The following is a 25,896-nucleotide window of genomic DNA, read 5'->3' as shown; positions in this document are numbered from 1 at the left end:
AGAGTTAGATACAGAATGAAGGAGAGAGACAGTGAGAAAGGAAGAGTTAGATACAGAATGAAGGAGAAAGAGAGAAAGGGTGAGAGAGTGAGAGAGAGCAAGAGCGAGAGAGAGAGAGACAGTAAGAAAGAAAGAGAGAATGAAGGAGAGAGAGTTAGATACAGAATGAAGGAGAGACAGAGGGAAAGAGACAAGAAGGGAGGGAAAGAAAGGAAGAGAGAAACAAAGAGATAGGGAGAAATATAGAGAAAAGAAGAGACAGATATAGAGTAAAAGAAAGAGAGAGGAAGAAAAAAGAGGGAGAGAAAGAGGGTAGGGATCAAGGGAGAGAAAGGAGGAGAAAGAAAGAAACAAAAGTGATAGAAAGAGATATAGAGAAAGAGACATACAGAGTGAAAGAGATAGGGAGGGAGAGAGAGAGGAAGAGAAAGTGAAAGAAAGGGAGAGGGGGTGAAGGAGAGAAGAGGAAAACAGAGACAGAAAGAAAGGGAAAGAAGAGAGAGAGAGAAGGGAAGAGAGAGGCAGAGAGAAAGAGAAGATGACCCAGGACAGAGCCTTGAGAAGTCCACGTGCTTAAAGTGGCAGGAACTCAAAGATAATAGGCAAAGCATAATGAGAAGGATCAGTCAGCCGGGAGTAGCGTCATGAACACCCAAGTAGGAGGGGGTAATTGACATGTCAGAAGATATAGAGAGGTAGAGGAAAATGAAGAATAAAAAAAGGCCATCTGATTTCCGCAGTTAAGAGATTGTTGGTAACCTTGGAGACAGCGATTGCAGTCCACTGCCTGGAATCTATATTACAAGGGATTGAGAGGGTGTGCGAGGGGAGGAAACAGAGGCAGCATCATTTTTTCTTCAGGGTTTGACAGTGAAAGAAATGAGGGATGTATGATGATGGTTTAAGGAGGATGTCAAGGTCAAGTGAAGGGGGGGGTTATTTTTTAAGGGTGAGAGAGCCAAGGGTCTGTTTGCAGGTAGCAGGGCAAGAACCAGGAGATAAGGGGAGTGATGTTCAAAGGGGCACTTCTAGGAAGAAATGGGAGGGGAGGGAATCAAGGGCACACGCAGAGGGGGCTTGACCTTCAGAAGGAAAAAGACCAGAGAAGATACCAAAGGAGAAAAAGAATGGGGGAAGATGTCAAGAGATTTGGGCATGTGGAATAAGGGAAAAGAGGGAGCTCTTGTGACTAGGCTTGATTTTTCTCAGAAAAACAGAAGCCATGGTCCTCTGATGAGGAAGAGGGTTGGCATAGCTTGCTGGAAGAGAAAAGAGAAAGTTTAGAATCCTCATGGAAGGGAATATGTGAATTAATAAAAGGTCTTGTCAGTCACCAGCGGAGAGCTCAGCTGAGATTGGTATGGTTGTAGGACTTTTCCCAGATGCTCCAGAATAGGAGTTGAGGTGGCTGGGGTGGCCAATGGTGTGGTGGTGAATGTTTAACAACTGGCTTTCCAAAAAAGTGTGTATGTATATATATACATACATACATATACATATATATATACACATATATATATCACACTTTGATATTTAATCTATGCATGATCAACATTTTCCATCATATTTTAAGTCTGGATAATCAACAAAACAATAAATCAAACTGATTTGCAGCCATTGTTGATTCCCAAAGTGTTGAATGCTTGCATTGAAAATTTATCAGTTGGCCCTCAAGTCAGTTTGAGATGGCTCTGGCATGTCCCTGGTAGTTGTCACCCAGAATTGGGGTTTGTCAGTGCATTAGCAGCAACAGAATAAGTCCCAAGTAAGGCCAGAACCCAAGGTTGTGGAGAGGAGGCTAGGGTTAGGGGGAGAGAAGGAAGATGGATGGTTAGTTGTGATGAGAGAGAAAATTCCGAGCTTAGTTATCATGGAGGTAGCACTGTTCCAGATGAGGGTTACATTGAGTGTGATTCTTCTGGTGGACCATTGGGTTGAGGATGGTTCACCAGAAGAATCACTGAAGGTCACCCGAAGACATCAACATGTGTACTGAAATTCCAGAGTATGTATGATGACATGGGGCTGGAAGGGAAGATGTGAATTAGAATATCAAACTCCTTAGGGAGAATGACCTGAAGCAGAGTCGATGACTAACTACAGTAGTTTAGGACAGTTCTCCTCTAGAGGCCTTGGTTTCCCCAAATAGAAAATGGTGGGGTAGTGGTGATTGAATTAGATAATCTCTATACTTTTTTTTTTTTAGTTTTTGCAAGGCAATGGGGTTAAGCGGCTTGCCCAAGGCCACACAGCTAGGTAATTATTAAGTGTTTGAGGCCAGATTTGTACTCCTGACTCCAAGGCCAGTGCTCTATCCCCTGCGCCACCTAGCCACCCCATATACATCTTCTAACATTCTAAGATGATGTCTGTGTGTAGGATTCCGTTGACCACCCCACCTGCCCCTAAATCTTTCTCTAGAACCACATTGGAAAGGACTTTAGAGTCCATCAAGGTCACTTCAACCAGAATAAGAATTCTCCCACTTTGTTTTGAGATAACCTATTCTAATTGTGACTGGCTAGAGCTGACCAAGTTTTGAAGTTTCTGCTGATGACGAATGTAAATCTGCCTTCCTCCTCCAGCCAGTCTTCCTAGTTCTACCTTCTGGGCCCTGCTACAGCACTTCAAATACTTGGAAATAGTTATTTGGGAACTTTTGTCTTTTCTTTTCCAGGTTAAACACTGCCAGTTCCTTTAGCTGGTCCTTGTATGGCACAATCTCAATACTCTTCAATAGCCTAGTGACCCTCATTCTGGAAACTCCCCATCTTAGTAATATCTTTCTTAAACTGTGGCACCTAGAACTAAACCCAAGACTCTAGATGGCATCTGACCAATCATTGCCCTTTTCCTGGTCATTATATAGATTCAGTCTGTTTCAGACATGCCTGAGTCTTCATAACCTCATTTGGAATTTTCTTACAGAGATACTAGAATGGTTTGCCATTTCTTTCTCCAACTCGTTTTCCAGATGAAGAAACTAAGGCAAAGATGACGAAGTGACTTGCCCAGGGTCATACAGCTAGTAAGTGTCTGAAGTCAGATTTGAACTAGGGAAGATAAGTCTTTTTTGATTTCAGGCCTGGTGCTCCACTCACTATGGAGGCACCTTGTTGCCCTGACCGTGATATTATATTCGCTAAAAACATTAGCCTTCTCAGCTGTCTCATCCTGCTGCTGACTCAGATTGAGCTTGCAGTCCACCAAATTCCTCAGATCTTTTTCAGATGAACTACTGTCTAGCCAGGCCTATGCAATCTTGGCCTTGTGAGGTTGACGTTTTGAATCCAAGAGGAAGACATTGATGCCTATTGAATTTTCTCTTTCCCTATTCCTCTTGCCTTTCTAGACTATAAGATCTTTTTTTTGGTTCCTGGCTAGCTTTTCGCAATGTCAGCTAGCCCTCTTCGAGTGTGGCACCTTCAAATTGGATAGGCATCCCATCCATCCAAAGACTAGTGGAAACAGCTCAGCTGTATCACATTCATCTGTCAGTCCATTGGGTTAAGGAGTCATTTCTCTGGAAGAGAGTCTCCATTAAAATGAAAATGCATTTCTCGGGAGAGCTTAACCTTAACCCATTATCAGTCATTGACATAGCATCCATCAGTGGGTTCATAAGAGCTATTTGAGAGCAAGATCTTACCCTTCCAGTCCCCAGGGGGCTCCCACACCCTCCAGTGAGCCTCCTCATTCTCTTCGTTGGGCTTGACATCAAGGCTCCCTCTTTGAATCCTATCTCCTTGTGCTTTTCATTGCCAACCTTTCTCTTCATCTTATTGAGGATCCTGGGATGTATTCTAATGTGTGAACTAGAGTAGTCAAGGTTTTGTCCTCCCCCATCTCCCAGCCTCTCCCAACCTTTTTGCTCCCTCCATCCCTCATGCTTGGAAGAGATCACCCTGCCACCCCTCATGTTGGATTGCTTGAAATCCTTCTCTTCCTTCAATCAAGGCGTGTCACTCTGATGCCATGTCTTCCATGAATCTTTTGTTGACCCCTCACATCCCCTTCCAGCCCCCCTGCTCCCATAGAAAGTTCTCTTTACTCCTCCGATATCCTCAGAGTATTTTGCCAGGATTTTTCCCTTTCCCTTTTCATACTCTTTATATCTTACCTCTTAGTGTGCATGATATATCCATATCCCCACTGATGGACTGTAAGCATCCCGAGGTCAGGGACTATGTTTTTGTCTCTTTCTCCTAAGTTCCAACATGGTTCCTGGAATGTTCAGGCACAAATAGACTTATTTAAAAAAATTGAAAAGAGATTTTTCAAAATCCTTAACTCTGATATAACTCTCCACCTCAACATACCCACCACATCACTTTTGGGCAAGTCATTTTAACTTTTCTGGGCCTCAGTTTCCCCATCTGTAAGATAACATTCTATGTTTTAAGGTTTCATTCACCTCAGACAGCCTCTAAGATCTCTTAGTTCTGATATTCTCTATTCTCTGTTTAAGGTCCATCCCGGCTCTTATATTTTCTGTTCTAAGGTTTCTCCCTACCCTGACATTCTCTGTTCTATGTTCTAAGGTCCCTCCCACCTCTGATGTTTCATTTTCTGTTTTCTGAGGTCCTTCCCAGCTCTGACATAGTTTTCTTTTTTTTAAGGTCCTTAGTCATTCTGACATTCTACCCTCTGTGTTCTGAGGTTCCTTTCAGCTCTGACCTCCCATGCTCTTATGACCCCCACTCTTTGGCTGTGACTCTAGTCATATCTGGGTTGCAGAAATGGGGGCCAGAGGTCAAGTTCAGCCCTCCCCCACAGACGTATCTTCAATAGCCTGTATGGAAAGAAAGGAGACTTTCTAATGAAAAAGAACAAATGTACTCCCTTCCCCCCCCCCAGATGGGGAGGAGCCATAGGACCACCACAAATAATCAGACAACCTAGGCCTCTATGAGACAGTCAACTCTTGCCCACAACCCTGCCCGCCATTGCTCCCGGGCCTGGGGCAGGGCTTGGGACCAAACCACAGGGCTGTGGGGAGGCTGTCAGCTGGGTGGGGCAGCAGGGTGAGGCAAAGATTTCCCCACAGATAACTTACTTGCTGGCAGTCTGTAAGTGCCCTGGTGGGGGAGGGAGGCATAGGGGCAGAGGCTAGGCCAGTGATGGGAGGGGAGGGGGAAACCCCACCAAGCAGCAGGAAGCTTAGCAGGATGGGGAAACATCCTGCCCTACAGGGGAGCTGGGGGGGGGGGGGGGTGCGGCCAGCCATCTGACCCTTAGTGCAGCAGAACAGAATTCAGTGTGATGCAGGCGGCAGGCCCCTCTTGGGGCCCGTCCAAGGACATACACTTACTGACTTCCCAAAAGGATCTCCCTGCAAAATATGGGGTAGGGGGCTCTCTCACAAGATACAACCAGACTCAGGGCCTTACACATAGGATTACTGAATTTTAGAGATGGAAAGGACCTTAGGACAGAGAACCAAAAATGTCAAGGCTGGAAAGAATTTTAGAACAGTGATTATCAGTGCTGGCAAGATTCAGAGAAACTAGAACCTTAAGACATAGAATAGAATATCAGAGCACGAAGGAAACCTTACAACATAGAATGTCATCTAGAAGAGTCTGTACCACATAGAACAGAGAATGTCAGGGCTGGAAAGATGCCTTACGACATAGCATTCAGAGCTGAGAATTTAGAACCTAGTCCATAGAATTTTAGGGATCTTAAAATACAGAATCTCAGAGCTGGAATGGACCTTAGACCATAGAATACCAAAACAAGAAGCCTGTTAGAGTTTGGAGGAAAGCTCAGAATTATTTAGTCTAACTCCTCCATAGTACAGAGTAAAGTTATGCCCAGAGGGAAATGCATCTATCCAAGGCCACTCAACTAATAAGTGACAGAGTCGGGAGGCAAACCCAGAGCTCTTTCTGCTCCCCCACACTGACTGTACTCAAGAGGGTTGCAATCAAAGCAAGAACTCAGTGTGGAGACTTACATGTGGGTATCCTAGATGTGCCATAGATACCTTTTAAGATTATTTTATTCTCAAAAGAAAAAATCCTCTGCATCACTGTCCCTAAGGAACATTGCTTAAGGACTCAATTATGTGTGTCGATGGCTGCCGGTAACATTCGTACTATGAACTCCTTCACTAGCCAATAGAACTCCACTACCTTGTTTCCCAGGATCATAAATCTAGGGTTGAAAGAGGCCATGGAATCCATTTTATAAATGAGAAAACAAACTGAAGAAGGGTAAAGTAACCTCTTATTCCAAATCCAGCTCTTTTTTTCTATTGTGTTTTTAATTAGTCACAGAAATCATCCATAATTCGAAGGGAGTGGGATGTAGTGGATAAAGTTGTTGGGTTTGCTGTCAAGAAGACATGTCTTTGGGCAAAAAAAAAAAAGACTTATCTTCATATCCCATATCAGACATTACTTAGTTATTTATCAGTGGACTTAACCTCTCTCAGCCTCAGTTTCCTCATCTTTAAAATGTACTCGATTATCTTTTTTAACTTTGGAAACAAGGCAGATCTCACAAGGTTGTTTGTAAATCTCAAATGAGATATGTGAAATGTCTTCTGAACTCGGAAGTCCTCTGTAAATCCCAGTTATTATTATGATTATTTGAGCTAGAAGGGACCTTTGAACTGTCATGGTGTTATATGAAGAAGAAACTGAGGCCCAGAGCAGTCAGGTGACTTGCTTTAGACCACACAGCTAGTAAGTAAGAATCAATAAGTTCAATTTTTTTCTCCATCCTTTTCTCTCATGTAAAACATAAAAGCACCCATGAGGAGTAGGTAGAGTAAATGTTATTCTGTTCACATCTATTGTCTCATGAAAACTGAGTCTCAGAGAGGAACGGTGACTGGTTCAAAGTTACACAGCGAGGAAGTGACAGAGATGGGATTTGAACTCAGATCTTTTAACTTCAAATCCTTCCCCTCTACCACACTCTGACTTTCCCATTCATGTTAATATCATCTCTCCACTTGGGATTGTCATCTCCAGGGCTGAACATACTTGCTAAAGACTTCTTACAGAGATTTTGGAGAAGGAGAATAAAGGTAGGAAAGAACCTTGGATTTAGGAGGCAGGAAGCTTGTTTTCTCCCAACAAGAGAACTCCATGTGCTGCCAAATGTTTAACAACCAGCTCTCTGGGAAGAAATGTATGCTGGGCACATTTTGAAGTTGGATGCAGTATTGTTAACATTTTCTTGCAAACAATAAATCAAGCCTTGATCTGTAGTTGCTCACAGTGAAAATTTAACAATGGGCAAGAGCCTGACTGAACTGTCTTCCAGTACTGGCCCTCCCTCCCCCGGCATACATATATTGTGTGATTTTGGGTGAGCCAGTGGCCCTCTCTGGGTCTCAGGAGTGATGGAATTGCCTTGGGATGTCAGTGGCTGTTGTTTGGCCACAGGGGTCCCTCAGCTTGTTAGGGGCTTCCATTCAGGTCAGCCATGGCCAGGCAGGGGTAGCAGTCACCTGGAGGAGTCGCCTGGGAAGGGCTGGCGACTACAGCTTAGCTCCGGGCCTTGTACTGCGGGTGCTTAGTAAATATTGAGTGAATAAATGAGTAAACACGCACGCACATATTTACATTGTATTCCTGTTTAAGTTAGTGTGTTTGAGGGCCATGGCCATGGGCTTGTGATCAAGCTGCTCCGACTCCCAAGTTGGGATGGAGGAAACTCTGGAAGCCAGGGTGCTCTTGATGAAAAAAGAATCTGAGATTGTCAAAGGACGATCACAACTTCAGGAAACTTTTGGGAAAATTAGGTTAAGGACAAGAGAAGTGAACTTGCGTGTGCAACCTGAAGAGTTCACAATCTCTACAGAAATTGGCATATTTGAGATCTAGGTTGGAATCTGGTTCCCGTATTTGACCATCTCTGTATAACTGGTCAAATCCCAGTAGACTAAACTCTGCCTCTCCAGTGAAGGAAAACTTCATTTGAATCCTGCCCTGGGCAATTCATTTTCCCCTTCTGCACCTCAATTTCATTCTCTGTCATATGAGGGGGTTGAATTTGATGGCCTTTGTAGTCCTTTAGTTTCCCTGGCAGCAAAAGATGAATCTTTGTACCCCTGGTATCGTAGGGTTGATTAAGGAAAATGCTCTGTAAACCATAATTCACAAGAGCATGGATTCACCTGCTGCATAGGAAGATTGGTTCCAATCTCCTGTCTTCATTGTTTGTCTACTTTTCATATGCTTTCCTCCAGTTCAACAGGCTGTTGGCTTTTGTTCTGTCATCTATGATGTCAGTCTCCCTTTATTGGATGCTTTAATCCATTTTCTCTGTAAGTTATGATTGTTAGGTCTGTGCTTTCCTCCATTTATGATTTTTGTATTGCTTGCTTTGTCCCCTTCCTCTTTTAAGTCTGCCCTTTGTCCCCTTGACAAAGGAAGGGGACTTGGAGACCATCTGCTCAGGCTCTCCCCTTTTTCAGGTAAGGAGAATGAGAACTAGGGAGAGGGAAAGCCACTCACTCACATCTGCCTCCAATTAGCCTCTGTGTGACAAGGGTCCTTGTCTATTCTTTTGTATCCCAGACCCCTATGGCAGACTGGGCAAGCCTTCTCAGACTATGTTTTAAAGCTCCTAAAATAAAAGACATAATATTCCAAAGAAACCAATTATATTGGAAACCAATAGCTATTTTCTTAAAAAATCAAATTCACAGACTTCAGGTATGTTTTTCAGGCAGGTTTTCGCTGCTTCTTCGTCCCCTTTTTCTCATTTGAACTCATAATAACCCTGGGGAATAGGTGGAGCAAATATTCTCATTTTCTCCCCCTTTTGTCTTTCTCCCTTCTTTCCCTCCTTAAGCTACCTGGTCCTCTGCCCCAGACATGAGAAATCTGGGCCTTCTTGGAGACCATAAGGAAGGAGCCAGTAGATAAGGAAAGCAATGATCAAAGAGGAAAACTCCAGGAGAAAATGGAAGGGAATGAAATCAAGGGTACTAAGAAAAGACTTGCCTTGGTGAAAAGAAAGAGTACCTCTTTCTTAGAGACTGGACCAAGGGAAGAAAGACTGAGGGACAATATAGACAGGTTTGTGAGAGGTGGGTGGCGTAAGGGGGGAAGGAATCTTGTCAAGTTATTTTTATTGAGCTGGCTAGGGTTTCCAAAGAAATCCCTGCCCACATCTAAAAAACATTGGCCCATGGCCATGGTGTCCACACCCTCTACATAGCCCCAGCTCAGTCCAGTGCCAAAGTTCTTTAGGTTTTCTCCCAGCCCCATCTGATCTCTTGGGTGCCCCCCCCACATACCCCGCACCCATTCCCTGGGGCTGGAACTCTTTTCCAAACATTTGTCACCTGGATTGAAACTATGTTCCATCACCAAATGCTTGCTGGGAGGTTGCACTGCAAACTTGGGGAGGAGCTGGCATGGACCCAAGTGCACACCTGGCTAATGTGGCCCCCAGGATTTTTTGTTGGCATCTATCATTCACTTGAATTCTGCTTGAATTTATAAAGCTCCTACTAGGTGCTAGAAACTGTGCTGTAGAATTGTACCCATTTTCCTCACTCAGCAGATGATACTTGCCTGAGAACAATAAGGGTTATACTACCCTTAAATCAAAGAATGAATCCTGTCTGTTCTTTCAGAGAAGCAGAAGCTTCAAGAATTCGGGTCTGAGGGGTGGCTAGGTGGTGTAGTGGATAAAGCCACCGGCCTTGGAGTCAGGAGTACCTGGGTTCAAATCTGGTCTCAGACACTTAATAATTACCTAGCTGTGTGGCCTTGGGCAAGCCACTTAACCCCGTTTGCCTTGCAAAAAAAAAAAAAAATTCGGGTCTGAGATTCCACGGGAATTGTCCCAAAGAGGAACTGGGAACACAAGGTAGTGAGCTTCATGTTGCTGAAGGTCTCCAAGCAGAGGCTAGATGGCCACTTGTTGGGGATATTATAGAGGATTTCTGACTCTTGTCCTTTGGATATTTTTAGCATATTTGTATCCTTCCAGATAGCTAGGTGGCACTGCAGTGAATAAAGTGCCAGGTCTGGCATGAGTTCAAATCTAACCTCAGACACTTATTGGATGGGTGACCCTGGGCAAGTAACTTTACCCTCTTTGCCTCAGTTTCCTCATCTGTAAAATGAGCTAGTGAAAGAAATGGCAAAGCCCACTCCATTATCTCTGCCAAGAAAACTCCATGGGGTCATAAAGAGTCTTATATGACTAAAATCAACTAAACAGTAACAACTGATCCTTCCTGAAATATTGCTCCTGTTTTCATCTAATGGAAGAGGATAGAGACTGCGAGAGTCCACAAGATAGACTGACAATTTGTCCCAATATGTTGTAATAGAAATTCCTTTGGTGTTGCAGATCAGACTAGATGGCCTCTAAGGTTCCTTCCAACTTGCAAATGTTTCGATTCCTGACCAAACTCTAGAACAAAGGTTCTTAGCCTTGGGTCCATAAATATATTTTTGTAAAAATATTTTGATCACTAGATTTCGATAGGATTGATTTTCTTTCTGATCCCTTCTATCTTATGCATTTAAAACCATTTTTTCTAAGAAAGGGATCCATAGGTTCCACCAGTCTAATGGCCAAAGGAAGTCATTATACCTAAAGATTTCAAACTCTTAGGGGTGGCTAGGTGGTGCAGTAGATAAAGCACTGGCCCTGGAGTCAGGAGTACCTGGGTTCAAATCCAGTCTCGGACACTTAATAATGACCTAGCCGTGTGGCCTTGGGCAAGCCACTTAACCCCACTGCCTTGAAAAACCTTGGGGAAAAAAAGATTTCAAACTCTTGTTTTAGATCATGTCATTAATGGGATGGTGAGTGACCATCTAGAAAAGGAATTGGTGATCCCAAAGAGCTAGCCATGACTTCATTAGGAAGCCTTAGCAGGTCAGGCCAGACCAAATTTCTTTTTTTCTTTTGACAGCATTACTAACTCCGCTGACAGAGGGTGATATTTTAGGAATGATTTACCTCGATTTTAGAACAGCAGTGGACACAGTCTCTTATGCTATTCTGGTGGACAAAATGAAGAAATGTGGAAGTTGGGTGCATTGGGAGGTCAATTGCACAATATCACCTTGGAAGGAGGTCTGGAGTGGAATGCCTCGGGGCTCTCTGCTGGTCCTAGGTTACTTTACAGGACATTTTTTTTTTAGGTTTTTTGGCAAGGCAGTGGGGTTAAGTGGCTTGCCCAAGGCCACACGGCTAGGTCATTACTAAGTGTCGGAGGCCGGATTTGAACTCAGGGACTCCTGACTCCAGGGCCGGTGCTCTATTCACTGCGCCAGCTAGCCGCCCCCCATGTTACTTTAAAAAAAAGATTTTTCTATCAGTGTCTTTTTTTCAAATTGGAATTTTCATTGATGTTATTTTCTTTCTATATCACCTTCATTCCTAGTTATGTTTTTCCCCTCTCTGTGTAACAAAGAACAAAAGAGAGAGAACAGATTAGCAAAACTTGCTGTTGGTCAGTTATTTCAGTCGTGTCCAAGTTGTTATGATTTCATTTGAGATTTTCTTGGCAAAGATCCTAGAGAGCTTTGCTTTTTCCTTCTCCAGCTCATTTTACAGTTGAGGAAACTAAGGTAAAGAGGGTGAAGTGACTTGCCCAGGATCATGTAGGAGGTTGGATTTGAACTCAGATTTTCATAACTCCCTATGCCTTATCCACTGTACCACCTCTCCGCACCTTTGTACAGAAAGGAGGGAAAGAATTGCTCATATTGCCTCCTCAGGGCCAAACTGGGTTATTATAATGTGACAACATTCAGTTTGGGCTTTTTGATCACTATTCACATTTACTTCGATATTACTACCTGCATTGTTACCCTGATTCTGCTAACTTTACTCTGTATCAGGTCATGCTGTCTAGCTTTCTCTAAATTCCTCAGTTTGTCATTTCTCGGAATAAAGAGTATGACATTCCTATACCACAGTTGATTCAGTCAGCAATGGGTGGATAACCACTGTGTTTCTAAATTTTTGCTGCCATGAAAATGTGCTACCCAGAAGTTTCTCTTGTAGATGTTTTGTCTTTGCTCTCCAGGGGAGTCTATGCAGAGTTGTTGTGGTTGTTGTTTGTCCTTCATTCTCAAAGACCTTGACATCAGGGATGTTCTGTCTTGTCTCTCCATGGAGGGTATATGCAGAATTCTTGTTGGTAGTGGTGGTTATTGAGAAGACCATGACATCAAGGAGATGATGCCATGACAAGCTTGTGAATTGGATCTGAGTGAGGGGGGCTGGGCTAAGTCACCTGCCTCACTTTCTCCTGCAGTGCCAGCTGGGAACAGTGGCCAGATAGGGATCAAGGGCAACTAGAGGTAGCCGTGGATGTGAGGCGATCAAGGTCACGCAGCTAGTAAATGTCAAGTGTCTGAGACTGGATTTGAACTCAGGTCTTCCCCACTCCAGGGCCAAGGCTCTATCACTGCTCCACCTAGATGCAGAGTAGGCCTTGTGGTAATTACCATTTTTATCAATGATTTGGATAAAAGTTTAGACAATATACTATTCATTTTGCTGATGACACAAGGCTGGAAGGGGACAGTTAGCATACCTGATAGCATTCCGGATCTCCAAAGAATGTGGTAGGTGAAGAGGATGGAATTTAATAGCCAAAAATGTAAAGAGTTACACGGGTTTAAAACCGTCAGTTTTCATGTGTAAGATGGTAGAGATGCAACTAGGCAGCAGCGCATTTGAAGAAGGGCTCTGGGTTTTTGCCTCCATATTTAACTGAAGTGTTCCAGCAGCTCAGAGAGCTAAGTCCATCTTGACCTGGGTAAGTGAGGAAGAGTAGGCAGAAGGCAAGAGGTCATTTGCCAGCTATCCTCTGCCCTCACAGCTGGAGTCTCATATAGAGAGGATGCTCATGACTGTATAGAGAGGAGAATAAACAGGGTTTTCAAATGCTTTAAGATCATTTCAGGTGAGGATCTGTTGAAGGACTTGGAGTTTTTGCTCTGGAGAAAACAAAGCATGGGGAACCATGGGAACGATCTTTCAATATTAGAAGGCCTATCATATGGAAGAGGAATCAGACTTGTTCTCCTTGGCCCCAGAGGGCAGAACCAAGAATAAAATAGAGGAGGGGGGGGGGGATGGGGTACAGAGAGGCAGATTTAGGTCCCAACTGTTAGCAGATGCCAAGGACTATCTCAGGAAATAGTTCCAGATCCCTTTCTGCAAGAGACAAGAGCAAGATGATCAGGTATGCCGTTATAGGGGAAGCACCCACCATGGTAGAGGGAAAAGAGTACTGCTCTCAGAGTCACAGGACCAGGGTTCAAATCCTGCTTCTGATTAATAGTATTTGGGCGACTGAGCAAGTTCCTTCAACTCCCTAGGCCTAAGCTTCCCTGAGCCTTCCAACCTCGGAATTCTATGACAATGTCACTTCTTTCTGTGTTTATCTTCACTCACATCTCTCCAGCCTTCACATGTATCCCAGCCTTGGATTTCCTCATGAGTCATTTCAACTCATTTCAATAGTATCCAACTCTCTATAACCTTATTTGGGGTTTTCTTGGCAAAGATGCTGGAATGATTTGTCATTTCCTTTTCCAGTTCATTTTACAGATGAAGAAACTGAGGCCAACAGGGTGAAGGGACTTGCCTAGGGTCCCACAGCTAGTAAATATCTGAGGCCAGATTGGATCCTCCTTCTTAATTGCCTCTACTGCCTCTGTTGCCTCATGTTCTCCCTCCCTTTTAAAAAAAATCCAAATTATTCTGTTCCCTTTGAATATGATATGGCCTTCCAGTTACCAGTTACTGCTAATCTCAGGGATACCTACATAGTCAAAAGTGCTAGCTTAATAATAATACGAATCCAGTCAGTTCAGTTTTTTCAATCCTCCTCTGATTCTTTGTGACCTCATTTGGATTTTTTTTTTTTTTGGCCTAGAGGTTGGAGTGGTTGCCATTTCCTTCTCTAGCTCATTTTACAGATGAGAAAACTGAGGCAAACAGGGTGAAGGGACTTGTCCTTCACACAAGTAGTAAAAGGCTGGATTTAAACTCAAAAACAGGAGTCTTTCTAACTCCAGATCTGGCCTTCTAGCCGCTGCATCACTTAGCTGCCCTAATTATACTAATAGCTAACACTCATAGATGAAACACTCAGTGCTAAGTGCTAAGCATTTTGTGATTGTTACCTCATTTGATCTTCATCACACTGGGAGGTAGATGCTTTTGTTATTCCCATTTTACAGATGAAGAAGCTGAGGCCCACTGAGCTTGTTTGAGGCAGGATTTGAACAAAATCTTGCCTCCAGGTCAAGTGCTCTATCCACTGTAGCGCCACCTAGCTGCCTCCAAAACCTTGCCCTAAGATCTCTGTTCCACCTCGTTCCATACTGTGCATTCGTATCACTAGACATCTGAGGCTGTGGGTTCTATTACTGGCCTCCTTTCTTGGATTTTCTCTCCTATGCACTTCTGGGTGTCTCTCCACTGCCATTCTCCTTTATGCATTGTAGATCTTTTCTTTGCTATTGATCTTGATGCAGTTTTCTCCTTTCCCCTTTCCCCTTCAGTCCTTTGGGGGAGATTTTCAATATACCATATATACATATATGTATATATGTATATGTACATGTGTGTACAAAAGTATGTACCTATCTTTGCCTCTATCTACATATTTTTTATCCCTTTCATCATTTGCCAAGAATTCAGCATTCCTCCACCAAATTCCATTCACCGGTACCAGGTTCTTAACCAACCTTTCAGTCTCCAACTCTACCTCTCTCTTCCAAAGTGCTTTCCTTCAATCAGCAGCCATGGTGAGGACACCACCTGTGCCCCTTAGGTCTTCAGTTACTTCTTGCTCAAGTCTTTATCCCTAGCAATATGTTCTAGCTCCCTCCTGGCAGTATCATTTTTGCCCACATAAATTACCAGAAACATGTTGGAGTCATCAGGTTTGACAAGTCTTGGGAGGACTGACAAGTTTGGAAAGGTTCCCCCATCCATCACCTCTTGGGTACATGCCCCAGGAAGATGGCAGACCTCTCTATTGTTGTTCTCATATTGACAGATAGATTCACAGCAGGGAGACACTCGTTTATTTCTCCTCTGCCCACTACTGGATAAATGCTACCCGCTTGGTGATAACTGGGAGTCTATAGAGTCTTTCTTGGAGGACAAGCAGCTGCTGCTTCTTGGAAGGGTCCAGATCCTTACTTTGTGGGAAGAGGTTCCTACTTCCATGAGTTCTACTGACCTTTTCCCACTCCCCCAGGCTAGGAGCACCCAAACGTGCTCCTATGAGCTCCCATACACATACCCTGCTGCCTTCCAGGGCAGCCCAGGGTCTTGAGAAGTGTAGCTCCAGGGGCTCTCTGCCAATTTGGCAGCTGCAGGATGAGTGATTCATAGGACCATAAGTTCTTAAATTTAGAGTCAGAAGGAACCTTAGAGGCCATTGAGGCCAACTCCTCCATCTTTAGGATAAGAAAGGTGAAACACAGAGAGGTAAAGGAACTTGCCCACAGCCAAACAACTAGTAAATGTTTCATCTTAAATTTGAAGTGAACCCCTCAGGTTCCCTGATGTCTTATTCACTGTCCCCACCTGACCACTTGAGTCTTTTATCACCCAGAAAATGCCCTTAGTGGAACCTCAGATTCTTGAGGCAGCCTGCCCCCTGCCCCCCTGCCATTTTTCTGGTCTCCATTTAACTAGGATGGGCCTTTAAAGGTGACCCCTAGGTCATCTGACTCTGATTCCATGTGGGTTCTCGGGAGAGGCCTAGAGGATACAACTGAATTCCATACTCATTGATTAAGCATCTAATCTGCACCAGATACGTCCAGGCCCTCCTCTCCCTTCCCCAGTAATTTAGAGGAGGAAGGGCCAAGATGGACCTTAGGATGGAACTAGATGAGGTAGAATATCCAGGGAGTCAGGACCTTTCTTTTTCTACCCACATCTCACACACACAACACCCCATCTCACATACACGGACTCACATATGCTCTCACATACACACATTCACAGGCATACACACTCTTGCATATTCACATACACTTCCACTTCCACATACTCTGTCACACACATACCCTCTTACAGACACACACACACACACACACCATCTCACATACACGGACTCACACACATATGCTGTCACATACACACATTCACCGGCATACACACTCTTGCATATTCACATACACTCCCACTTCCACATACTCTGTCACACACATACCCTCTTACAGACACACACACACACACACAATCTCACATACACTTTCAGAAACACAATCTTGAATACACACACTCACATCCAGTGTTTCTTTTTCTTTCTCATAGACACAGACACATAGACACATTCTCTCTCTCCTCTGTGTGTGTGTGTGTGTGTGTGTGTGTGTGTGTGTGTCTGTGTGTGTGTGTGTCTTCCTGTGTGACCATGGTCAAGTCCCTTCCTTTTTGCTAACCCTGGGTAGGTCCACTTGGGAGGGCCCAGCTTCTGAAGCCCCGCCCCTGTCAGCTCTGACCTGGAGGGGGGACAGTCACCACAAGGCAAGGGGGAACTTCTAAAAGGCCAGGAGCAGGAAGTGGCCCTGAGGGGGCCCCTTTCCTCCAGGGGAACAGGCAGGGCTGCAGTGAACAAGCTTGGGGCAGACCCAGGGTGGCTGGTGAGGAGAGGGCACGACTCTACCTTTCTGAGGGGCTTTGCTAACCCTTGGAGGGGGAACAGGGAGAGAGGGAAAGACCTGCCTGGGCAGGGAAGAGCAGGGCTAAGGGGGGGAGTCTTCCACTTTGTGCAGGGAGGAGTTTTCTGGAAAGTACAGACCAGGAGGGAGGGAGAGGCCCAGGGGGAGGATGGAGAAAGAGTTAATTGAAGAATGGGGCTAGGAGTGAACACACCAGTTTCTAAAAGGCTGCTTGGGAGGGGCTGGAAGGCGGAGATAGTGTGGGTCTCTCTTTAACAAAGTGCCCCTTCAGTCAAAGGGAATCTGACTTAATATCCTGTTGGGTCACAGTCACACATTACCCCATCTCCTTCCAAAAAACCCCCAACCCTAATGAATTGCTTTGGTCTCTGGTGAGCCTTCTATTCCCTTGGACTGGGACCCTCTTCAGGATTCCCCTTGAGTCCAGGCTTTGTGGCTGCCAGAAAAGGTAGATCAGACCTGGCCAGCTGGGCCTGGGCCCATGAATGTCTTTTCTGCTGCCCACTCTGGCACTTGGAGTTCTGGGAGGGCCCAGACCCAAAATTATGCCCCCTTCCCCAGCATGGGGATTTTCTTCTCAGTGGGACCTCCCTGACTTAACAGATTTCCAAATTTAGAAATCTACCAAGATTCAAATTCAGGTACTGCTACCACTACTTCTTATCTTGGGGAATTCTGTTTCACAAGCTAGGCCTAGGGCCTGGTGTGGGTGATGCAAAGATAAAAAAGAAACAGGTCCTGCCCTCAAGGTGGGGGGGGGGGGGAGAAAGGGAACCTAGGCTGCCTAGGCTGCTGGAAAGCTAGACCCAGAGGGCTCGAACTCTCTGCCCACCCTCTACAGACAGATGGAAACTATTAGAGACCCAGATAAGTAAATAGAGAATGAATATAAAATAAATAACCTTGTCACTTACTGTCTTTGTGACCTTGGGCAAGTCACTTCCCTGCCTGGGCCTCACTTTCCCGTTCTGTCAACGAGGAGGATTGGATTAGCCACCTGAGTTACCTTCTAAGAAGAAAGCTATGATTCAGTGTTCATAATTAGCAGGCAGGAAGGAAACATTTATTCAGGGTCTACTATGTGCAGGCACTGTCTTTACCCAGTTGACTGATGTTATCTCAGCTGATCTTCACAACCATTCTAGAGAGTCCGTTTCATTATTATCCTTATTTTACAGTTAAGGAAACTGAGGCAGTTCCTGGCCCAAGATCACACAGTTAAAATTTGAAATGGGTTCTTGCTGAGTCCAGGCCTATCCTGTACTCACTTTGACTACCAGCTGTAAGAGATGGGGGTGGAGGCTGAAGAAAGAGCACTAACAATAGGACAAGCCACTTCCTCCCTTGGGGCCTCAGTTTCCTCCTTTGAAAAATGAGGGGGGTGGATCTGCTCTGAGGCCCATTCTAGCTTTGACTTGGTCTGATTAAGGACCCCAGATTCTCTCTCATCTTCCTTGAGTCATCTTTGACCCTTATTAGCTGTGTGAACTTGAATAAATCTCTTTCTATCTCTGGACCCTAGTTTCCTCATGTATAAAATGAGGATGATTGGCATCCTAAATCTATACTCCTCTGATCAGCTGTGGTCAGCATGCCTTTGATGGGAGAAGAGCAGCTCATGGCAGGCTAGGTGGGCACTGGACTGGGCCAGGGGCCGCTTTCTGGGTGTTTTCAACAGACGATTTGGGGAGGGCCCTTTTTTTCTTTTTCCATCACTGTCAGTACCGCCCCCTTCCTCCATGGCCCTTCTGCATCGATGTTGCCACATAACCACAACCCCAAGGGTGTTACAGGGAGGGAGAGGAGCTGGGGGCTGGGGAGATCTCTCCTGACAACTGCACCCCACCCAATCCCTGCTGCCAGGGCCCCAGGCACTCACAGCTGTTGCAACCTGGGACCCTCCCCCACTAGGTAGTCTGAGAATGAAGTCTCCCAGATCCAGCCTGGAGCCATTGAGGATTTCTGGGATGCAAGGCTCTCTGGATGACACTTAACACTTTCACCAAATCCCTGCCTGGGAGAATCTTAAAGCAGATTCTGGCAGAGCTAGAGGAGACCTTAATGTACAGAATAGGCAAGAACTTAGAATAGAAAATGACAGAGCCAGAAGGGACCTGTGAAACCCCGGAGTGCAACCCCTTTCATTGTGCTGAAAAAGAAACTGAGGCCTTGGTATGGGAGGGGTCTCTTGTCACCATATTAGGAAAGTGAGAGGACTGGACATCAGGCCAAGACCTTCATGATTCTCTCTCTGAAATTGGGTTTTCAGAGATTTGGAGTTGGAAAGGAACTTAGACTTTCCAACTCCTCATTTTACAGGTGAGGAAACTAAGGCCTAGGGAGATGAAGTGCCTTGCAGGGTCATCCAGTGAGTGTCAGTCCTCTGACCCTTCTAGCACCTGTGTCCTCATACATCTCATTTGATGTCGGGGGAAGCAGAGGCCACCAGAAGGGAAGTAAGTGGCTGAGAATCACACAGAGAAGTAGTGGGGAGCACAGCCTGAACCCAAGTCTCCTGCCTCGGAGGTCTGTGAGTTCTCTTTTCACCAAACCAAACCACAGTCTTGAATGATGGTGACAATCCCTCGAGTTTCCACAGTATCATATTTTTCAAGACTTCTCTACCATTGTGCCTCATTTTATCATCTTTGCTACCCAACCTAGGGATTATTTCAGCCATCACACACACACTGTTGACCCTGCCCCCCAAAGTTGGTAGCCTAAGATTTATTTCCCCCATAAGCCATTTTCAAAATTCAGAAAACTGTCAAGAAATTAGATAACCATCCCAAGGCAGTGTCAAGGGGGAGTCAAAACCTTCCTTTTCTCCTCCATAGTATACAGGTCATCAAAGGTGGGTAGGTCACTGCTGTTGTCCCTCAGTTAGCTACTGAGGAGAGACTGGGGGCTAATTCTAGTGCTGCCACAAAGAGGTTGTGTGATCCTTCTGGGCCTCAGTTTCCCTATGTGTAACATGGATAGGGAATTGGTTTAGATGTTCTCTTGCTGTTGTGGATTAGGAGCCAAACAGATCAGCTGTGAAATGCAGGTCCCTGAGGTCAGAAAGATGGAAGGAAAGGGAAAGATAGTTGCCAGATATGTGTTTGCCTACTGAGTGGGACTCTAAGGGTTAGCTGTAAAAAAACACACCTGACATTTCAGGTGGTCACACAGGTATTAGACATATAATGGATCTTAAAAGATACCTGCTGTACCCCTCCCCCCTTCTCATTTTCAGAGGAGGAAACTGAGACCCAGAGTGGGGAAGGAACTTGGCTAAGGTCAGATGGCTAGCAGAGCTGGGATTTGAAGCTTTTTTTTTTCCAACTCTAGCCTTTTAACAATGCCTCTGTCTGTCCATCTCTTTGTGATCCTTTTTGGTGTTTTCTTATCGGTAGTACTTGAGTAGTTTGCCCTTTTCCTTCTCCAGGTCATTTTACAGTTGAGGAAACTGAGGCAATCTGGAGTTGTGTCTTGCCAAGTCTTCCTTAATCCAGGTGAAGTAGCCTATAACACTTGGGTTTAAGATTGGATGGAAGGATCCATGGAGATCATTTAGGCCCAGCCATTTATTTTCAGAGGAGGAAACTCAGACCCAGAGACAGGCAGGGACTTTTCTTAAGATGCCCAAATCTGTAAAGTAGAAAAAACAAGGACTTTTTGGCTCCAAGTCTGGAGCTTTCCCCACTGTATAATTCTGATCTCTTACTAGAAGCACCTATTTCTATGAAGAATGGTCTTACACAATGATAGAACCCTAAAGGTGGAGATCTCCAAGTCCTTTAGTCATCCACTTAAATTCCAGAATTGTACCAGGATCATTGGATCTGCCATGTTCTTGCCCACAACTTCCCCTCTAAATCTCTCCAGGGGTTGGGGAGGAAGGAGCAAATACAGAAGACCTCCTCAACCTCAGGGGTGGGGACTGGAGAGGAGCCTGTGACTCCTTTTCACTTCCCCCAATGCATAAGGAGTTGATCCTTAAGTCCAGCCCCCCCCCCTTTACTACTCCCCTGTGAATATCACAAAAGAGAAAGTGAAGGCCTAAAGACAGTAAGAAATATGTTCACACAGTGCTGATATTAATTCTTTGCAACCAGTACTTGGTTTAAATATATCAGAGTTGGGCAGTAGAACTCAAAAGGACCAAAAAGAAGAATCCCTGCTCCTCATGGAGCTTCCATTCTCCTGGGTTATCCAATGAGTAAACTGATCAATGATTATAGAAACCTATAATGAAAAAGCCCTCATAAATAATTAATGAGATTGGATCAGGTTTCCTGTAAGAAGTGGTTCAGCCTTGAAGTCAATTGTGGATTCTGGGGCCTAGGTGAGGAGGGAGTGAATTCCAGGAACCAGGGATGCTTGTGGAAAAATCTGGGAGGTAGGAGGTGAAATGTTGAAAAGGAGGACTTTGCAAATCGGCCAGATTGGCTAAAAGGCAGGATGGAAGAAGGAGAAGGGAGTAACAGGGAAGAAGTTAGGCCAGGTAGGTTTTCCCCATCTTCAGAGCAAGTCTGAGGCAGAGTGGAGCTTAGGTCCATCGCTGTCCTCCTCTTCCATGTCTAAATGAAGCAATTTGCAATTGCAGGTGAGGGCCAAGGCCCAAGGCAGAGTCTGGAAGGTCCATGTTGGAATAGGCTGGAGCCTGGAGGACCAGGAAGGAAACAGGGCTTTCATGTAAATAAGCACAGTGAGACCCCAGGCAGCCCAGCTCCCACTGTCTTTAGCTTTGCCTCTCTCTTCCTGATTTCATCTCAAATGGAGGGGGTGGCAGAAAGGAACACGAAGGAGGAGCTTTATTAACAACAACAACAACAAAATCTGCTTTGGGTCCCAGCCCCTTGTGTGTGTGTGTGTGTGTGTGTGTGTGTGTGTGTGTGAGAGAGAGAGAGAGAGAGAGAGAGAGAGAGAGAGAGAGAGAGAGAGAGAGAGGAGGGGGGGGGGGAGAGAGAGAGAGAGAGCGCGCACGAGCTGGCAAGGGAAAGATAATGCTGCACTCCGGACTTGGAGCTCAGGGCTGGAGAGAGAAGGGAGCCCGGTTGTGGGTTTGTTCCCTGCGACAACCTGTTTGCTCCGTGCCTCGATCGCTGGGCTGAGCTCCGTGGCCGGGACCACACCCCTCCCCCGTCCGACTGTCTAGTAAAACGTCGATATCGGAGTTCATTGATCTCGAGCTAGAGCCTGCTGTAGCTGCTAGGTGATGGGGATCGTCGGCTGCCCGATCGGGGTGAGTGCTCCGGAGGGGCCGTTTGGGGCCGCCGGCCGGGGGGAGGGGAGCCGGTTGGGGTGAAGCTGGGACTTCCTTCTTTGGCTTTGGGCCAGTCCCTTTCCTTCTTTAGACCTCAGTGTCCTCCTCTGTAAAATGGGGAAGGGGGAAATGTTGGACGACTTGGCTGACAACAGGTTCCTTGCAGCTGGAAAATGCTGATGTTTCTGCCAGGCTTCACTGGAAGGGGAGCGTGCGTGCGTGTGTGCGTGTGTCTGTGTGTGTGTCTCTGTGTCGCCGTGTCTGTGTGTGTGGTGACGAGTGGTGTGTGTCACTGCGTGTGTCACTGTCTGTGAGCGGGGGGGGGGGCGAGTGGTGTGTGTGCGTGTGTGTGTGTGTGCGCGCGTGTGCTGGCAGTGCTGGGCGCCAGGGGCCCCCCGGCCGGCCCCGGGCCCGCGCGGTCAGCTGAGGGGATTGTCAGCCACGCACGCCGTGACTCACCGGCTCGCTGACTCAGTCGCTCACTCAGTCACTCAACAACCCCCCCCCCCCAGCCCGCGGCCCAGGATCTGGCACCGAGCTGGGGAGCTCCGGAGCGGCGGCGGCGGCGGCGGCGGCCTCCAAGCGGCGCGCGGCTCCGCCGGCCCCGGCCCCGCGCGGCGCACCCCCAAGCCGCCTGGGGCTCCGCAGGCCGCTGGCGCAGCCTCCCGGCCGGGGCCGCCCCGAGTCCCAGGAGTGGGGGCAAAGGGGGAAAAGGTTCCCGGGGCTCGGCTCAGCCCCGCCGGGAAGCCGAGGTGAGGACTGAGGCCCCGCCCGCAGGCCCCGGGGTTCCCAGGGCCCGAGGCCTGGGGCCCCTCCCCCCCCGCCGCCTTCCCGCCGGGGCGGCCCCCTCCCCCCAGCCTCCGGGCCCCCGGCGGCGGTTTCCTGGGGGGCGGGGGAGGGGCTGCGGCGCCGTGCGCTCCGGAGGCGGGGGAGGGGGCCGGGCCCGCATGCAAATGAGCGCCCCTCTCCCCCCCGCCCCCGCCCCCGCCCCCTCGGCCACCTGCGGAGCCCGAGCCCGAGCCGCCGGCGGCCTACCGGGTCGGAAGGTGCTGCGGGGGCGGGGCCGGGCCGGGGGCGGGGCCGGGAGGCCGCCGGGGCCCCGCCCCCCCCACCCCGCGGCCCCCCTCCGCGGCCCCGACCCGGGCCCCGGCGGCGGCGGCGGCGGCGGCGGCGGCGGCGGCGGCGCGGGGACGCGCGAGCTTCGCAGAGTTTGCGAAAGTGCTTTAAGACGCGGCGACAGAGAGGAGGGAGCCCATCGGCTTCTCTCCCCCCCCACCGGGGGGCATCGACCCTGCCGCGGGGCCCGCGCCGGCACCCCGGGGCCCAGCATGACTGGGCGGCTTTGAACCAGCATCAGCGGCATCAGCGGGCTGGCCTACGGCAGGCAGCTCCATGCGGCTCCCCGAGCACCCCAACTTCTCAGCGAGCACCTGCATCTCGTGGATCCCCGCCGGCCTCCCACTGGCCCCATCACGGGCAAGGACCCCCCCCCCACAAGCTCCCCAGCTCCTTCCCGAATCTTCTACTTCCTCGTCTCCCCATGGACTCCCCCACCTTCTGACTGAACCCCAACCACGCCTAGCCCTCCTCCCCCTTCCCCCACCGAGTCCCGGTTCCCTCGTCCCCTTCAGCCCCCCTCACTGAAACCCTCAGGCCCTTCCCTTCCCTTCTCTCCTGGTGCCCTCCCGCGCCTCCCAGAACCCCCCAGAACCCCCCAGTCTCTATTGCTGAGCCTTCCGTAGCCTCCCGAAGCCCCTGTCATTCCTTCCCTAAACGCACCCCATCCTCTCAGGGATCACTCCCCATTCTGTGCACTGAGCCCCCTAGCACCCTCACAGCCTCTCCTGGAGCCCAGGCCGACCAGTCCCTCCCACTCAGCATCCCCATCCTCTGCTAAGGGCCCAATGTCTCCCTTCACGTGCCCTCACATTCCCCCCTGCCTCAGTGACCCCACTCTGGGCAGCTCCCCCAGCATGCCATCCCTGCCCCCTTGTTCCCCCAGACCCGGAAGACATTTGCCCCTAACCTTCCCACCTCAGACTTGTTGTAAAGCAGGAGCTCTGTCCTCCAGGGAGACCTCTTCCTGGATCCCCTATTAGCTATCTCTCCCTCTTGTAATTATTGGGTAATATATTCGGTCGGAATGTCTGTGTTTCCCCTGCATCTTCTCTTCGGTAGACTGGCAGCTCCTGGAGGGGAAGGGCAGCCCCCAGACCTGCCCCCGCCCCCATCATTCAATTCAGTTCAACCAACATTTTCAGCAGACCCACTACTGAATGGCCCAGGGCTCAGGAGGCAAGAATACCAGGGCAAAAAGGGACATCACTGCCTTCTGATTTGGGGAGGGGCAACTTAGACTGGACTGCAAGGGCAGCAATATACACCACTTGACTTCTTTTACAGGAGGGGAAGGGGGGGGGCTCTACTGATAGTCTCCCAGAGTTGCCCTGCTGTACTTTTTTATATATAAGTGGGCAGGGTGGACACAAAGGCATGGATGGGTCAACAATCCCCATAAATCACACACCACACACCTCCTGGTACCCAGCCCGAGACCAATGCAAAAAAAAAAATATGGCCATTGGGAAAGCCTAGCAATGAGTAGCTCTCTGCTAAGCCACCTGGTAGAAATGAGACAGTAAGAACTTTCTGGATTGGCTGAGAGGAAAAGCAGGAGCTGAAAGGCCACCAGGTGGGTGGTAGTGGAGAGAAGTCACCTTTTTTCTGATTAGCTGGAAAGAGGATGCAATGATGAAGAGCTGATAATTTTTGGGTCCTACAAATGGCTTAGAAAGGAAAGACACAATCATTTATTAAGCACTTACTGAATTCCAAACACTAAAACTAAGAGTTTTACAAATATGAGCTTATTTGATCTTCACATTGGGAAGTAGGTGCTACTATCCCTATTTTACAATTCAGGAAACTGAGGCAGAATGAGATGAAGTGATTTACCAAAGGTTATACAGTGAATAAGTATCTATGGTTGGATTTGAACTCAATTTTTCCTGAGATCAATCCCAAAGTACCTTCCTCTAGGACATCTACCTGGGATTTAGGAAAGGTAAAAGCTTTAGATATGAGATTAGATTGATTTGTCCAATCCTCTCATTTAACAAGCAGGGAAACTGAGACCCAGAAAGGAGTGACATGCTCAGGAAATTAGCAAAGCCAATGTTTGAACCAAGGTCCTACGATCTTACTCCTTGTGTGATCTTGAGTAAGTTCCTTCTCCTTCTTTGGCCTCAGTTTCCTCATCTGTAAAATGAGAATCCAGACAGTTTCTAAGGTCCTTCTCAATGCTAAATCCCATAAAATAAGCTTTTTTGTTGGAGCTCCTACGAGTTAGCAAGGCCAAATACTACTATGGCTGTTTGACAGGAGAAGCAGCTGAGACCCAGGGAGGTTAGGTGAGAAGGTAACTCCCAGGGGCTCCCTGGAACCACATTAAAATGGAATTGGAAATGGGGCAACTAGGTGGTTCTGTGGATACAGCACTGGAATCAGGTGACCCTAAATTCAAATCCAGCCTCCGACATTTTCACACTAGCTCTCTCACCTTGTGCAAATCACTTAACCCCATTGCACTGCCAAAAACCAAAACCTGTAATTGGGCACTATATGACAAAATAAACAAAAATACAATAGAGCGGGGATCATGTTAATATGGAATTTTTTGACTCAATCTGTAGCCCACAGGGATCCGGAGGTTTGATTTCCTGGCCTCTGTTTCTATTTGACTTCCCTAGCACCGGATTAGAGAGCATTGAGAGGTTAAGTAATTTGCCCTGGGTCATCCAATGTTTATCAGAAGAAGAGAGACTTAAACTCTGGTCTTCTTCACTGAGACCAGAATGCCTTTCGCTTTTGATTTACTTGTTATTTTTGTTTGGGGGGTTAGGTGACTGTGTGGCTAGGAAATGAGCCAAGAGAAGTTTGCTCTCAGGGTACTTGTGATGGGGGCAATGAAGAGAGCCAACCAAGGGT

General features: G+C 47.2%; 1 protein-coding gene across 2 annotated transcripts in view; it reads left to right on the top strand.

Annotated features, from left to right (window-relative positions):
* ELF4 (E74 like ETS transcription factor 4) overlaps positions 1-25,896 on the top strand; it is a 69,449-nt gene that overhangs the window by 21,726 nt on the left and 21,827 nt on the right. The window contains exon 1 of one of the 2 annotated variants that reach the window (XM_074200218.1): positions 21,618-21,888. The exons of the other annotated variant lie outside the window; for it this stretch is intronic. The gene's annotated coding sequence lies outside the window, so the exon portion shown is untranslated. Of the gene's footprint in view, positions 1-21,617; positions 21,889-25,896 lie in introns of those variants that run through there. 2 annotated transcript variants of the gene reach the window in all.

This window comes from Macrotis lagotis, chromosome X (genome assembly GCF_037893015.1).
Source record: "Macrotis lagotis isolate mMagLag1 chromosome X, bilby.v1.9.chrom.fasta, whole genome shotgun sequence".
NCBI classification, from domain to species: Eukaryota; Metazoa; Chordata; class Mammalia; order Peramelemorphia; family Peramelidae; genus Macrotis; species Macrotis lagotis.
This window is presented reverse-complemented; position numbering and strand designations above follow the sequence as displayed.